This window comes from Bos indicus, chromosome 22 (assembly GCF_029378745.1).
Source record: "Bos indicus isolate NIAB-ARS_2022 breed Sahiwal x Tharparkar chromosome 22, NIAB-ARS_B.indTharparkar_mat_pri_1.0, whole genome shotgun sequence".
NCBI lineage: Eukaryota > Metazoa > Chordata > Mammalia > Artiodactyla > Bovidae > Bos > Bos indicus.
Window position 1 is genome coordinate 50,486,116 of NC_091781.1, and position 15,221 is coordinate 50,501,336.

General features: G+C 44.9%; 1 protein-coding gene across 3 annotated transcripts in view; it reads right to left on the reverse strand.

Moving 5' to 3' along the window:
- Positions 1-15,221, reverse strand: part of BSN (bassoon presynaptic cytomatrix protein) — a 78,813-nt gene that overhangs the window by 50,341 nt on the left and 13,251 nt on the right. The gene's annotated exons all lie outside the window — the stretch shown is intronic.

Consider the following 15,221-nt stretch of genomic DNA (forward strand, 5'->3'; position numbering starts at 1 on the left):
GTGTGGGTGCTGTTGTGTGCGTGGGCAGTTCACTGCACATACACATGTGTGAGCACATGTGTGACCACGTTTTTCATGGTACATGGAGTTACCTCTCTGAGTAACAAGTAAAGTCCAGGATGTCTGCTCCCCAGGGGAAGGGCCGATGTCCTGAGGGACTAACCCAACCCTGCGTCCTCACCCAGAGTGCCCAGGCCAGCCTGAGCCAGCAGAGAGAACAGGGTCACCCAGCCTGCAGAAGAGCAATGCCAGGTGCCCAGCAGGCGCTGAGAAAAACATGCGCTCTTTCCTTCCTCCCTTCCTTCCTTCCCTGGCTTACAGCAAGGGGAGTGGGCAGGGAGCCTGGGATTCTGATGCCAAAGTCTTTAGAGAAGTGGCAAGTAGTGAGAGGTGCAGGCAACGATGCCGAGGGAGAGAAAGGACTAGAACCATATGGCCAGTGGCTGACAGGAGAGGAAGGACCGGGGTCTGAGGGCTGGGCTCATGCCACCCCAAAGGCCCCCTGGCCAGGAGGGACAAGTGAGTGAGAGGGGGTCTGGATCGCCCTGCCGAGGGGGTGAGGGGAACACTGCGGCCTCACACAGAGCCAGGCGCTCAGCTGGCAGAAGTGGAGGGAATGTCTGGGGAAGGTGCTGGGGACTCAGGTGGTCTGGGGTTCCTGATAACGGGGTGATGCCTGGACAGAGGATGTGGTGGGTGCAATCCAAATACACGATGGGGAGATAAAAGGGGGTTGGGCTCCGGCAGCAGCCACAGCGGCACAAATGTGAGGCATCACTGAACACCCATTTTCCCAAGAGCTCCAGGGCGCCTGGCACTGCGCTGCACTGCAGACCATGGTTACCTAGCAGTGAGCAAGGCAAACAAGGCCTCTCTTCTCCTGGAACTTGCCGTGTGGTGCAGAGACAAGCAAACACCAAGAAGACAAATGGGTAAGCCTGACTTGTTCAGAACAATATAGATGAGAAAGGAGTGGGGGGGCCCTCGGAAGAGGGGACACTTGAGCAGAGCCACACAAAGGCCATGGGACGTGGGAGCAGACCCTGCTTCTGGACTCGTCCCCAAGCCTCAGGACCTCGTCCCAGGGCTGGGCTATGTCTGTGCTCTCCCTGTCCACCAGGATACCGAGATGCAGGATCCCTGTGTTATTCATAACAGCCTAAAAATGGAAACAACCCCAAAGCCCGTGGATGGCTAAATGGATACACAGAATGTGGCATATATACACTATGACATGTTATTCAGACTTACAAAGGAATGGAGCGCTGATACATGTCACAACATGGATGTTCATACTGAAGACATTACGTTAAATTAAGTCTGAGTAAATATTACATGATTCCACTTATATGAAGTACCTAGAACAGTTAAGTTCATAGAGGCAGAAGGGAGAGCAGTGGTTACCAGGGGCTGGGGAGGGGGATGGGGAATTCTGTTGAATGGCCACAGTTTCAATCTGGGATGATGAAAAAGTTCTGGAGACGGACAGAACTGTGGAGATGGCTCCACAACAATGAACGTACCTAATGCTCATATACTATACACTTAAAAATCATTAAAATGGTAAATTGTATGTGATGTATAGTTTACCACAATAAACAAAACAAAACAAAAGGAATGAAATCCTGATTCATGCAGGTAGTGTAGAGGAACCCTGAAAATATTAGGCTCACTGAAAGAAGCCAGACAAAAAGGCTACATATGTTGTGGTTCCATTTATGTGAAATATCTAGAATAAGTAAATCAATAGAAAGGGAAAGCAGACTACTGGGTGCCAGAGGCTGGGGGAAGAAACGGGGAGCAACTACTTCATGGGTGTGGGGTTTTCTGTGGGGTGAAGAGAATGTTTTAGAACTGGACAGGTGTGGGGGCTCTGCACTCACTGGGAGCTGGCGAGCTTAGCTGGCCACTTCTTTGGGCTGAGCTGGGCCTTAAGCTTCAGCACAGAGTGACAGCGAGGCTCACCAAAACCTGCTAGAAGAACAGCCAACAGGAACGCTATCTCCCTGGGCCTTCGGAGCTACCAGTATCCCTGTAGGGAAGAGCTTCTGGGAGTCTCCAGCAGTGGAGTGGGGTCCACTCAGGACTCCTCACACAAGGCTCGCTCTTGAGAAAGACCTCTGGTCGTTTGCCAGTTCTGTACTCATAATGCAACCTGATAGGCCTGTGTGGACTGGGGTGCCAATCAATCCTGTGACACACCTGGGTAGTTGGGAAACTGAAGAAGGAATCAGGTGGAGCTGATGGCATCTGCTTACAGTGGCCTCACAGTCACTTTGTGAGCCCCTAGGAGGAGGAGCCCACTGAGGCTATACGTTGGCCGGGCAGCACACCACCAACCGGCAGAGGTGAGGGGCACGGCGTGTCCAGTGACAGTTCAGAACAAGGCCTCCCAGCTCGAGCAGAAGAGGAAAGCAGCAGTGTAGCACCTGTGCCCCTCTGGAGTCCCCAGGCTCCTGGTCCTGGAGGAGCCGGCAGAAGCTGGGCACGGCTTTATGGGCCCAGGCCCTCTGATGGGTGTGGAAGGCCAGGCCCCAGCTGCCCAGCAAGAGGCAGGTCTGTGAGCAGGCGAGTGAGGCAGGCCAATCTGCTGATGGCAACGAGGCTGGGATCTGAGAGCAACTTGCTCCGCCCACAGAGCAGCCAGCCTCGCAGGGTGAAAGGGGACATGACCACCTCACATGCTGTGCCCCTGACTCCCAGCTCACCTCTTCTTTCCTCAGCACGTGAGAGAGACCTGTCACTGATGAAGGAGCTGGCAGAGGTCAGTGGACAAGGAGCCCTGGGTGTGAGCTCCTGCCCATACCCACCTCACCCAAGCTCAGTGGACAAATTGCATGGATCACACGTTGAGAAGTTCTCAGGAAACAGGGTCCTCTTCCCCACATCTTTGCTTGTGAGACTTGGGCCTGACAGGCAGGGCCAGTCATGGTGAGCGCCCAGAACACCAAGTTCTCCTGCCTCCTTTATAGCTTAGTCACAGAGAACAGAACTGGAGACCACGCAAAGGCAACAGATGGAGTCCTATCTATTTCAGCCAACTGCTGTGACTCATTTAAACAAACCCCACATTTCCCAGAAATCTAATAATTACCTCCTATGGAGAAATAAAAGTATAAATTCTTCAGAAGCAAACAATGCTAGTGATAACACACAAAAACTTGGGAAGCTTTCTGGTGTCTTTCTGAGACTAGATAGAGAGCCTTCACTCTGAAGCATCATGGAGCGAATTCAGCGAGGAAAACCATATCCGGGGCATCTGCCCCGGGGACTAGCGCCAGAGCCTTGGCCTCTGTTTACCAGCTCTGGACTTAGCTTCGCCCTCAAATTTTTTGGCCAAGACACAGAGCCATAAGGTAGCACTGGAAGAGGTGTTACAATCAGAAGACCAACCTCAAAGAAACCACGTTCTTACTGAGGTCTTTCTAGGTTTCTGGTTATTCACATAGCTCTCTAGGCTTCAGAAAGGAAAGCAGAGTTAAGCTCATTGCACACTGGAGTGCAAGTAAGGACCTTCTTAACTTCTCCAGAACCTTCAGGGGGCAGGTCTCATGTATGATGTTCAGGTAGTTCTGAAGGTTGCCACCTGTACTGCAGGCCACCTCCTCAGTCCCTCCAATTTTTCTTCCAGCCTACCGCACCCACCATGGCTTCCCTTTTTTCTGGAGCCTAGGAGCGTCCCTACTTTCTCTCTTCTCTGCTCCCCGAGAGGAGTTCCTCTGATACAGCATTGGTACCTGCCACTGGTCACTGACCATGTCACGGGGGCAAGGAAAATAAATGGGGGCTTCTTGTCTTGCCTTGGTCTAGTCTTGAAGATGGCGCCTCATCTACTTCTTCCTCACTTCCTGTATGCCATTCTTCTATCTCAGGCCCATGTTCAGCAACCTCTGACACTGGCTCCAAGATGAGGCTCTGGGCTGTGACTATAGCCTCCACTCATTCCCAGGGCTCCAGGCTCCCCTCCTTGATGAATGTCACAGACAGTGTCCAGAAGAATTTCCTGTCCAAGTCAACTCAAGTCCAAATCCCGCTGGCCACTCCAAGCCCTTTGGTCTCTGGCCTCATTGCCCCCTTAAACCTGATACCCAGACATCCCTTGGCCCAGCACTCCCTTACCACTCTTAGTCAACGTAGTACTGCAAATTCTAACTGCTGTAATAAGGCAAGTAAAAGGAATAAAAGACATCCATACTGGAAAGGAAGAAGTAAAACTGAATATATTGCAGATGACATGATTATCTACATTAAAAATCCCAGAGTCCACAAAAAAAAATAGAGTTATTAAATAAGTTCAACAAGGTTGAAAGATACAAAATAAATATATAAAACCAATTCTATTTCTAGATACTAACAATAAACATGAAGAAATCACAAGTAAAAACACAATGTCACTTATAATCATTCCAAAGAAAATAAAACTTAGGTAAACAAAGTTTTTTTTATAGAATCTGTAGCTAAAAATTACCAAATGCTGATGAAAGAAATCAAAGAAGTCCTAAGTAAATGGAAGAGCATACTATGCTCATGAACTAGAAGATTCAGCATAGAAAAGATGTCAACTCTCCCCAGACTGATCTATTAGGTTTAATGCAATTCATATCTAAATTCCAGTAAAGTTTTTATAGACATAGACAAACTTATTCTAGAAGTTATATGGAAAAGAATGGGACCTACAACACTAAAATAATCTTGTTAAAGGAGAGTAAAGTGAGAGGAATAACTCTATCCAGTATTAACACTTACTATATAATTATGTTAAGAAAACGGTATTGTTAAGATGATAGCCATATAAATTGATGGGAAAGATTAAAGGATTCAGAAATATATGCACACAAATCTGCTCAACTGACTTTTTACAAAGGTGCAAAACCAACCAACTGAGGAAGGACAGCGTTTTCAACAAACTGTATTGAAGCAACTGGACATCCAAAGACAGGGGAAAAAAGACAAAACACAACTCTTTGGCCTAAGCCTCAGACTTAATACAAAAACTAATTCAAAATAAATAATAAACATAAAGGTCAGGAAAATATTCAAGATCTAGCTAGGCAAATAGTTCCTAAACTTGATACTGTAAGTATGATCCATTACAGAAAAATTGAGTAATGGACTTCACCAAATTTCACAAGTTTTGCTTTGTAAATGCCTATGTAAGGAGACTGAAAAGAAAAGCTACAGAGTAAGAGAAAGTATCTGAAATCACATGTTCAATAAAGGACTAGTATTCTGAACATATGAAGAACTCTCAAAACTCGACAGAAAAAATATCAATTCAAAAATGGGCAAAAGACATGAACAGACTAAAGAGCATATATAAATGGCAAATAAGCATATGAAAAGATGTTCTACATCATTAGCCATTAGGGAAATGCAAACTGAAACCAAAATGCGTATCAGAATAACTAAACTAAACAAGTAATGAATATACCATAGGCTGGAAAGGATGCAAAGAAACTGGATCGCTCACATACTGCTGATGAAAATGTAAATGGTACAGCCACTTTGGAAAACGTTTTGGCAACTTCTTTAAAAACTAAACTTGCAACTGTCAAAAGACTCAGCAGTTGCATTCCTGACATTTATCCCAGAGAAATGAAAACTTATGTTCACATAAAAACCTGTGCACGAGTGTTCCTAAGAGCTTTATTTGTAAAAGACCAAAACTCAAGCCAGCCCAGATGTCCTTCAACAGTGACTGGTTGAACAAACTGTGGCATATACATACCATGAAGTACTATTTAGCAATAAAAAGGAACGAACAACTGATAGACACATCAGCTTAGACAAATCTTGATAGAATTATAGGTTAAAAAAGGGAAAAGAGCCAATCCCAAAAGGTTATGCACTGTAGTGACTGCACTTGTGCAACAGTCTTGAAAGGACAAAATTTAAAAATGGAGGACAGACTGGTGTAGCCAGGGATTAGGGATGGAGAGGAGAGCAGAGGCAGGAGGGAGGCTGGACACAATTATACAAGGACAACACAAGAGAAATGTGCAGTTGGAACTGTTCAGAATCTTGACTACGGTAGTGGGTACCCAAATCTACGCAGGTGATAAAAGTGTATACCTTAGTAATTAATAAGCACACATACAAATGAGTACAAGTAAAACTAGGGAAACCTGAATAAGATGGTATGAATTTCAGTGTCTTGGCTATGATATTATACTGTAGTTTTACAAAGTGTCACCACTGGGAGAAACTGGGCAAAATATAGAAGGAATGTCTCTGCATTGTTTCTGAAACCACATGTGAATCTACAATAATTTAAATTTAAAAATGTGTCTCAAATTGTCCATTTTTAATAAAGCCAATTGTCCATTGGCTTGCCATTAAAATTTTTTTGAACATTTTTAATAGTTTTTAAAAACTGAATAAGAAATATGTTGATATTTCATCATTTCATAATATTACTTTGTCCTTTTGGTTCTCAATCTTATCAGCGCCAACAATTTTTTTAATAACATAAAATGAGTTTAAAAATCTCTGGAAAAAACAGATATTTTTAAATGAAGGCAAAATAAAGCATTCTCAGATAAACAAAAGCAGAAAAAAAAAGTGTTGATATCAAATTGCCCCATAAGAAACAATAAAAGTCAATTATAGCTCAATAAAGCTAAGAAAATAAAGAAAGAAATAATAGAGGAAATTATTTCGACAGATAACAAGTGATACCATATAGTAATTCAAATCCACACACAAAAAGACAGTGCTGGTGAAGATAATTATGAAACCAAGTATAAAAGGATGTATAATTGCATATTCTTCTCTTAACTGATAAGAAGGCAACTGCATAAAACCGTGTGTGTTGTTGAGCTTATAATGTATAGAAACATAATATGTTTGACAAAAAGAGCAGAAAAGAGGTGCGTGGGAACAAAGCTATATTGAGGTAGGGAAATGACATCAGCTAGTAACTCGAAGTCTCAGGAAAAAATGAGGAGACTCAGTAAATAAGAAAGTCAGTATAACAAATTCTGCAAATATATACTTTCTCCCCTCTTTCTCTCAATTTCTGTAAAAGGTCTTATATGATTGTATATAACATTACACAATATTATATAAAGTGCTGGGAAAGATTAAGGGCAAGAGGAGAAGGGGGCAACGGAAGATGAGATGGTTGGATGGCCTCACTGACTCAGTGGACATGAGTTTGAGCAAACCCTGGGAGATAACAAGGCACAGGGAAGGCTGGCATGCTGCAGCTCATGGTGGCAAAGAGTCAGACATGATTTAGCAACTGAGCAACAACAATAATTATAATAATGTACTTGTTCAGTTCAGTTCAGTTGCTCATTCATGTCCAACTCTTTGCGACACCATGAACCGCAGCACACCAGGCCTCCCTGTCCATCACCAACTCCTGGAGTTTACCCAAACTCATGTCCATTGAGTCGGTGATGCCATCCAACCATCTCATCCTCTATTGTCCCCTTCTCCTCCCACCCTCAATCTTTCCCAGCATCAGGGTCTTTTCAAATGAGTCAGCTCTTCACATCAGGTGGCCAATGTATTGGAGTTTCAGCTTCAACATCAGTCCTTCCAATGAATACCCAGGGCTGATCTCCTTTAGGATGGACTGGTTGGATCTCCTTGCAGTCCAAGGGTAAGAGACATAGTAAGTGTAACAATAATCATATAAAAAACGGGGGTAAAGTAATAGAATTGTAAAGGAGTGACATTACTATATTTCAATGAAATTAAGTTAGCATAAATCTGAAGTAGATTCTGACAAACCAAGATGTATACTGTGTCAGTCTTAAAGCAACTACCCGGCAGATAATCTAAACATAAGTAATTTAAAAATCATCGGAGGAACTAAAATGTTACTCCAAAAAGTGAGTACACTTAATACAGAACAAGGCAGTAAACAGGAAAAAATGAATTAAAAGCAATGAGAACATAAAAACTCAACTGGCAAATGTAAACCCAACTACATCAATAACATCACTTAAATAAAAATCAAACAATCGAATCAAAAGGCAGAAACTAGTAGACTGATTTTTAAAATTCAACTATATATGCTCTATAAGAGACATATTTTGAAGTCAAAGGTATGGTTCGAAATTTTTTAAATGGGAAAAGATTACCACACAAACAGCAACCATAAGAGAGCTAGAGTGGCTATACTAATATCAGACAAAATAGACTGTAGAAGAAAAGTGTACTGAAGATAAAGATTGATTTTAAGAAATCAATTCATTATAAAGATTTAAATTATATATAACTATATATAATCAGTATACAATATCTAACTGTATATAATTATAAACATATATACATCTAGAACTGCTGCCAAGTCACTTCAGTCGTGTCCGACTCTGTGCGACCCCACAGACAGCACCCAACAGGCTCCTCTGTCCCTGGGATTCTCCAGGCAAGAACAGTGGAGTGGGTTGCCATTTCCTTTTCCAGTGCATGAAAGTGAAAAGTGAAAGTGAAGTCGCTCAGTCGTGTCCGACTCTTCGCGACCCCATGGACTGCAGCCCACCAGGCTCCTCCATCCATGGGGTTTTCCAGGCAAGAGTACTGGAGTGGGCTGCCATCGCCTTCTCAGAGTGCCAAAATACATGAAGCAAACACTGACAGAATTAAAGGGAAAAACGGAAAATTCAACAACGATAATTGGAGACTTCAATATCTTTTTTTTTTAATTGTTTGGTTGCACTGCATGGCTTGCGGGATTTTAGTTCCTCAACCGGGGACTGAATACAGGCCCTTGGTAGTGAAAAGTGCAAGTCCTAGTCACTGGACCACCAGGAAATTTCCTTCGATACCCTACTAACCATGGATAGAATAACCAGGCAGAAAATCAACAAGAAAACAGACTTGAACAACACTATAAACCAACTAGAATTAACAGGCATCTATGAAACACTCTGCCCACCAATGCAGAATGCTCATTCTTCTCAAGTACACATGGAACATTCTACAGGTCAGACCACATGCCAGGCCATAAAACAAGGCTCAATAAATTTAAAAGACACGAAATCATAAAAAGGATGTTCTCTGAACACAACCTACAAACGAGTAAATTAGAAATCACTAGCAGAAAGAAATTTAGGGAATTCATAAGTAACTGTAACTTATACAACAGACTCCTAAACAGCCAATGGGTCAAAGAAGAAATCACAAGGGAAATTAGAAAATCAATCAGAGAGAAAGATAACGACACACATGGGCAAGGATGCAGAAAAAAGGAACCATCATTTACTGCTTGTTGGAATGTAAAATGGTGCAGTTACTTTAGAAAAGAGTCCAGTAGTTCTCCAAATGTTACACGTAAAGCTATCAAATGACCCAGCAATTTCACTCCTAGGAATTCATCCAAAATAATTTAAAACATATGTCTACAGAAAAACTTGTACTCAGACATTCATAACAGAATTATTCATAATAGCCAAAGCCAAAAGTGCAAACAACCCAAATGTCCATGAGCTGATGAAGGAATAAAATTTGGTAGATCCATATAAGGGCATATTATTGGGCAGTAAAAAGGAATAAACAAATGACATATGCAACATCATGGAGGAACCCTGAACACATGCTGAGTGAGAGAAGTCTGACACAAACAACCACAATTGCATGATTCTATTTAATCATGAAATGTCCGAAGTAGGCAAATCTATAGACACAAATAGTATAATAGATTATTGGCTGCCTGACCCTAGGGGCGGGAAAGAATAACAAGTGACTGTTAATGGATGTGAGATTTCTTTTGGGGGTGATGAAAATGTTTTAAACTTAGATTATAGCTTTTGTGATCCAACTCTGTTCTAAAAACCATTGAATGGTACACTTAAAATTGGGTGAATTTTATAGTATGTGAATTATAACTTAGAAAAGGATTTCAAAATAGTACCCTCAAATACGCAATATTTATTTCAAAATTATAAGCATGTGCTATTGTGCTAATGTATTAAGCATTCACAAAATCAGAAAATAAAAAGTAATATTTAAAGAAAAATCCTGGCTGATGAAATACATAATAGCTTCACTGCCTTTCGTTCACTGGGAGTCAGGTCACAAACATCATCACCCCCAGCACCATCACGCTCTCAGCTCACTCAGTGTGCCAGACTGGCCCTTTACGTAATTGACCTCCTAACAGCCACGCAGGGTGGGTATTCTTATCATTTCCATTTTTTTCCAATGAGAAGACTGAAGATTAAAAAAACAAAGCAGTAGGGATCTCCCTGGTGGTCCAGTTGTTAAGATTCCATGCTTCCAATGCAGAGGGCATGGGTTCAATCCCTAGCTGGGGAACTAGGATCCCATAGGCTGTGTGGCCAAAAAATAAAATAAACAGAGAAACAAAGCAGCTTAAGGGCACCAGAAAAACAGACAGCAAGGCTGGGTCCTGGCCTAAGAACTGCTGCCCCTCCAAGCCCCACTCTCAAACTCCCAATCCTTAAAACTAAGTGCCTGGGCTTCCCTGGTGGCTCAGTGGGAACAATCACCTGCCATGCAGGAGACACAGATTCCATCCCTGATCTGGGAAGATCCCACATGCCGTGGAGCAACTAAGCCCATTCACCACAGCTACTGAGGTGGTGCTCTGGACCTGGGAGCCACAACGACTGAGCCCCATGTGCCTAACTACTAAAGCCCAAGCGCCCCAGAACCTGTGCTCGGCAACAGGAGAAGCTACTGTAGTGAGAAGCCCACACACTGCAACTAGAGGGTAGCCCCTGCTCACCACACTGGAGAAGCCCCACAGCACAAACACCTGGCACAGCCAAAAAGCAAACAGAGCTGCATTAAAAATAAACGCCTCATCAGAAACATACCAAGGCTAGTTTCTAGGAAACATGCCTCCTGTTTGTTTGGCATTTCATAGGAGATTAAAACTTTAGTTCCTGGTAGCATAGAATTTGAGTAAAAACTCAGGGAAAAAATTCTTGTGATTTATTTAGCTGGACATTTAAGTTTCATGTTCCTGAGGCAAATTTAGAGGCAAAAGCCTGTGCAAGCAGTGAGGAAACCAGCAAAGCAAAGAAGAAATTTGGGAGGAGGACACGATTAATAGGCAACAGTAAGGACTGCCTAGAACAGTACTTAGCATGTAGCATGTGCTCAATAAATATTTACTGAATACATAAATGACCTCAAGTACATTCTGTCCTGGAGTGGAGGTCTGACCCAACATGGAGCTGGGCTGCATTAAAAAACCTTCAAGTTTCAAACCTCAAAACTCTTAGTGGGAAGAGTTAGAGAGTTGGAGTCCAGCCTCCATCAGATTGGGGGTTGGGTCTCTGCAGGGGCATAGGCAGTGTGTACTAACACAGGCCACCAGGGGGACCAAGAAGAAACACAAGATGCTGGCTCAGGCGATTCCTCGTGCTGTAGGTGGCCCTGCCCTGCAAGCAGTCTTCTACTCAGATGACTGAACTGCAAAAGCTATGAAGAGAGAAAGGGAATTCACACCACATGTCAGGGAAGAAGAAGGAACTTTGCAGGGACCTCTGCATCCAGGAGACAGCCCTAGATGGCAAAACAGACCAGGACCCTGAAACTCGCTGAAGCTTGGAGGCAGAGCCTCAGGGTCAAGACCACTGTTATACCCCTGCAGGCTGCTGCTGTAGCTCATGCTACCCTGAAGGCTGAGCAGTTAGGTGTCCAGCTAGACAAAGGTCTGGTAGCTTGCCTGGAGATACGTCTGGGACACAGGGGTGACCAACAGACCCCAAAAGGCACAAGGATTACTCCCATTCAGGAAGGGACAAGGTGACAAAAGGTTATCTAGGGCCCAAACTGCTGATTCTTTGAAAAGTGGGAGGGTAGGAAGAAATGTGTCCTCACACTGTTCTGTGGGGTGGGGTGGGGGGAGCTGGCTACAAGACAACATATTCAATGTGATCCCATTTCTTTAAAAAAAAAAAAGTATGTGTGTTGATCTTTTAGTGGCCAGTGGAGAGGGTGGGCGGATTCAAGATGGCAGACGGTGAAGGAGCCACAAGCACAGTGGAGAAAGGTGCAGGAGCCATGGCCAGTGCAGCGGATGCAGTCGGTAGTGCCAACCGCCAAGGCAGGCCAGGTGGTCCTGGAAGCCCCAGCAGCTCAGGGCCTGGCACCCTAGGGACTCTGGGTGATCCTAAGGCCCTGGCATCACAGGAGAGGAAGATGCCATAGCCTGTGGCACCCCCCAGATAGAACAGGTACCCAGGTGTATACACCAAGGCCCGGTGGCTCGAGGTCCATGTAACTCAGTGCTCCAATCCAAGCTTCACTGTTCCTCTGCTAGGACCCATGGAGGCGGAGATCACCCACCAGTTTCTGACTCCAAATGGTTACCTCTGAGGGACAGTTCAGATATAGCTCCATGTGAATGGCTGAAAACCCTGGTCAACTCTGAATTTCCCATCCCTTCCTGTCTTGACCAGCTTTCTCTGGTGGTGCAGAGCTTTGTGGCATATTTTTTGTGAAGCCTAGCAGGGGAAAAGGGAGCTGAGTCTAACTCCATGCCCCTCCCAGACAGCACATCCTTCCCCAGGGCGCTGATTTCTGGATTAGCTGCCACTTTATTGTTGCAGCCAAACATTCCGCCTGTCCAGAGGGGGCACAAGATTTGTTTGGTGAGTAAATGTTTGTTACTAGAGAAAATAACACTGAGCTATTTTTAAAAAGTGTGTGTGTGTACACAACAGATTCAAGAATATAAATACTTGGAGAAAGATCTTAGAAGTATAGATAGAAAAGCAATAATGCTAGAAAGCAAAACAGAAGTTTTACTCAGTACATGATTGGATGGTTTGAAGGTTTACATCAAAAATAAATTCAAGTCTTACTTATATAATTTTTAATTAATTCCAGAAGAGTCTCATCAACAAAGCTAAAACTCAGAATTACCTGGATATATCAGGAGGAGGGAGAGTAACATAAAACAGGGAAGCCAAGAAAAAGCCCAGGAACAGAGACAGAAAATAAACCTCACTGGCAACAGGAGTCCTGGTCAGGCAAGATCTCCGAGAAGCAAGGGGGCAGCAGGATCCAAAGAGGACCCTTCCCCAAGATTCCTTCCCAAAGTCCCTACTGAGGGTCCAGCCCATTCCTGGGGCCCCCACTATGTCTGGGATGAAAACGTAGTAAACTTGCTCTCCATGTCCCAGTCATGCTAAGCAAGCACACAGTCAGCACCTTGGTCAGTGGTATCACGGTCACCCAGTGGAAGCCACCCCAGGCAGGCTTTCCTGCCCCCCTGCCATTCTCCCTGCCTCTCCTTCTGGTCAGTCCTGGGGAGGGGAAGTAGGCGAGGGGGAGGCAGGGTCTCTGTTCCATCTGTCTGGAGGCCTGGCCTTGGCTTCCCAAAGGTGTGACTTATGCTGTGGGGGTTTGAAGAGGCTCACCTTGAAGCCAAAGTTGCAAGAAGGCCTCCCTGGGAGCACTGTCACAAGCTGATAAGGCTGATGAGAGCTAGCGGGCTTGCTCCAGAGAGACCTTGCTGCACACCTGCTTAAAAAAGGGAAATTGGCAGCATCCTCAGGGGAGATTCCAACAGGACAGAGTTCAACTCTAAGAGAAACACCTGGGCCCACCCAGAAGCTTCTCCCCAGGGAGGCCACGATTCACCACCCTGCCCTGAGCCCCATCCCACCCCAGCACTTCTCACTCCTTTCTCTGAACTGGGTGGCTCTGGCTGAGTCCCTCATGCTCACTCGGACTGTGGGGTCCAAGTAGGCTAACTACTGCATTTCCTCTGTAAACCCAGAGCCTGCACAGACCCAGATACACTGCGGGATTAATAAAGGCTTGTTGAATGAACAAACACTGAACAAAAATAAATAATGAACAAAAATGTGGGACAAAGAAACCGCATTCTCAGGATGGGAATCGTTTGAGAGCAAAGCCTTCCCTGGGGATAAAGCAGGGCCTCTGGAGAAATCAATTTGTCAGGGGAAAGTGTTGGTGCTGCAGAGATCCTAGGTGTCTGTCTACACCTACCTCCCAAGGCAGGTCATGGGGTAATAACTAGCATGCTTTATCAGAATCGCTTATACAGCTGTGGGTCTTAATCTGAAGGCTGTGCATGCCACAAGACCCTGGAGCTTGTGGGCTTGTACACAAGGGGCCCCTGCATCCACGCCAGCACGTGAGACGACTGAACCGTCTCTGTGCTTGCTCCCGACTGCACCCTGAGGTCTGGCACGAAGTGAGTGCACTACAAGACTGAGCTGTTCGGAGTCTGCGGCAGGGGCCTTGCCCCTGAACTCCACCTAGTGGGGGCTGGGCTTTTCTCTCTGGCCCTGGAGCTTTATACCCCCAGGCCACCCTGAGATTGTCACCGGCTTCCCACCCTGAGCCCACTCTACCCAGGGGCAGAGGGGGTACCAAGCAGACCAGTCCTGGACTCTAGATGTCTGATCCATTTGCTGGACACACAAGAATCTCCTTATCCGGAGCGGCCATGGAGACTTCCTGACCCTGTCCCACACCACAGTCCAGCCTTCCTGGAGTTTATGAACACAAGGGAGGGTCAAGAGGGAACAGTGATACTCTCCCTACAGCGAGAGGGTGTTCTCTGTGGCTCTGGTGGTCTGGGCTTCAGACCCAACCAGCAATGAATTCTGAGAGCCTATGGTACGGGCCAGGACTTTCAAGTAAACTGTCAGGTCTAAGGTTCAAATTTCTGTATCTGCTTTAGTAGCTTTTTGTGAAGATGAGCAGGATGGACCACAGTCCTCTCTGCATCCTCTGAGCATCTCCCAGAGGGCAGAGACCATACCTTTAATCAAGTTTAATTCAAAGATGCTCTGTAGCAGGAAACAGGGATGCTAATCTACCTGTTCATCTTTATATCCTCAGCCCTGGGCAGGAACCGGGCACCAGCTGGTATTTAATGCCAGGTCTCTTGTGAGTGCTTTCATTTCTAGCATTTCATTTGATAAAGTAAATGCTTGTAGAGCTAAATATACTTGACTTGCCCTCTTGGAACTCCAGTACTGCCTCAATTTATTCCTCTTCCTTATCTCTGACTCCGAGTGCTTGTAGCAACCAGGTGGCATTAATATTAAAGCATTTGAAGGTGAAATGCTGCTTTATTTTTTTAGCCCAGACCAGACTTAACGACCCCACTGCCTACCTAACATCTCTCCTGGATGCCCCTAAAACACAAGCTGTCCTGGAACAAAATCCTGATCTTAGGCCCATCCTTGTTGCCACCAGTGTACACAGACACACAGGCCAAAACTCAGGGGTCCTCCTGACTCCTCTCTTTTTCT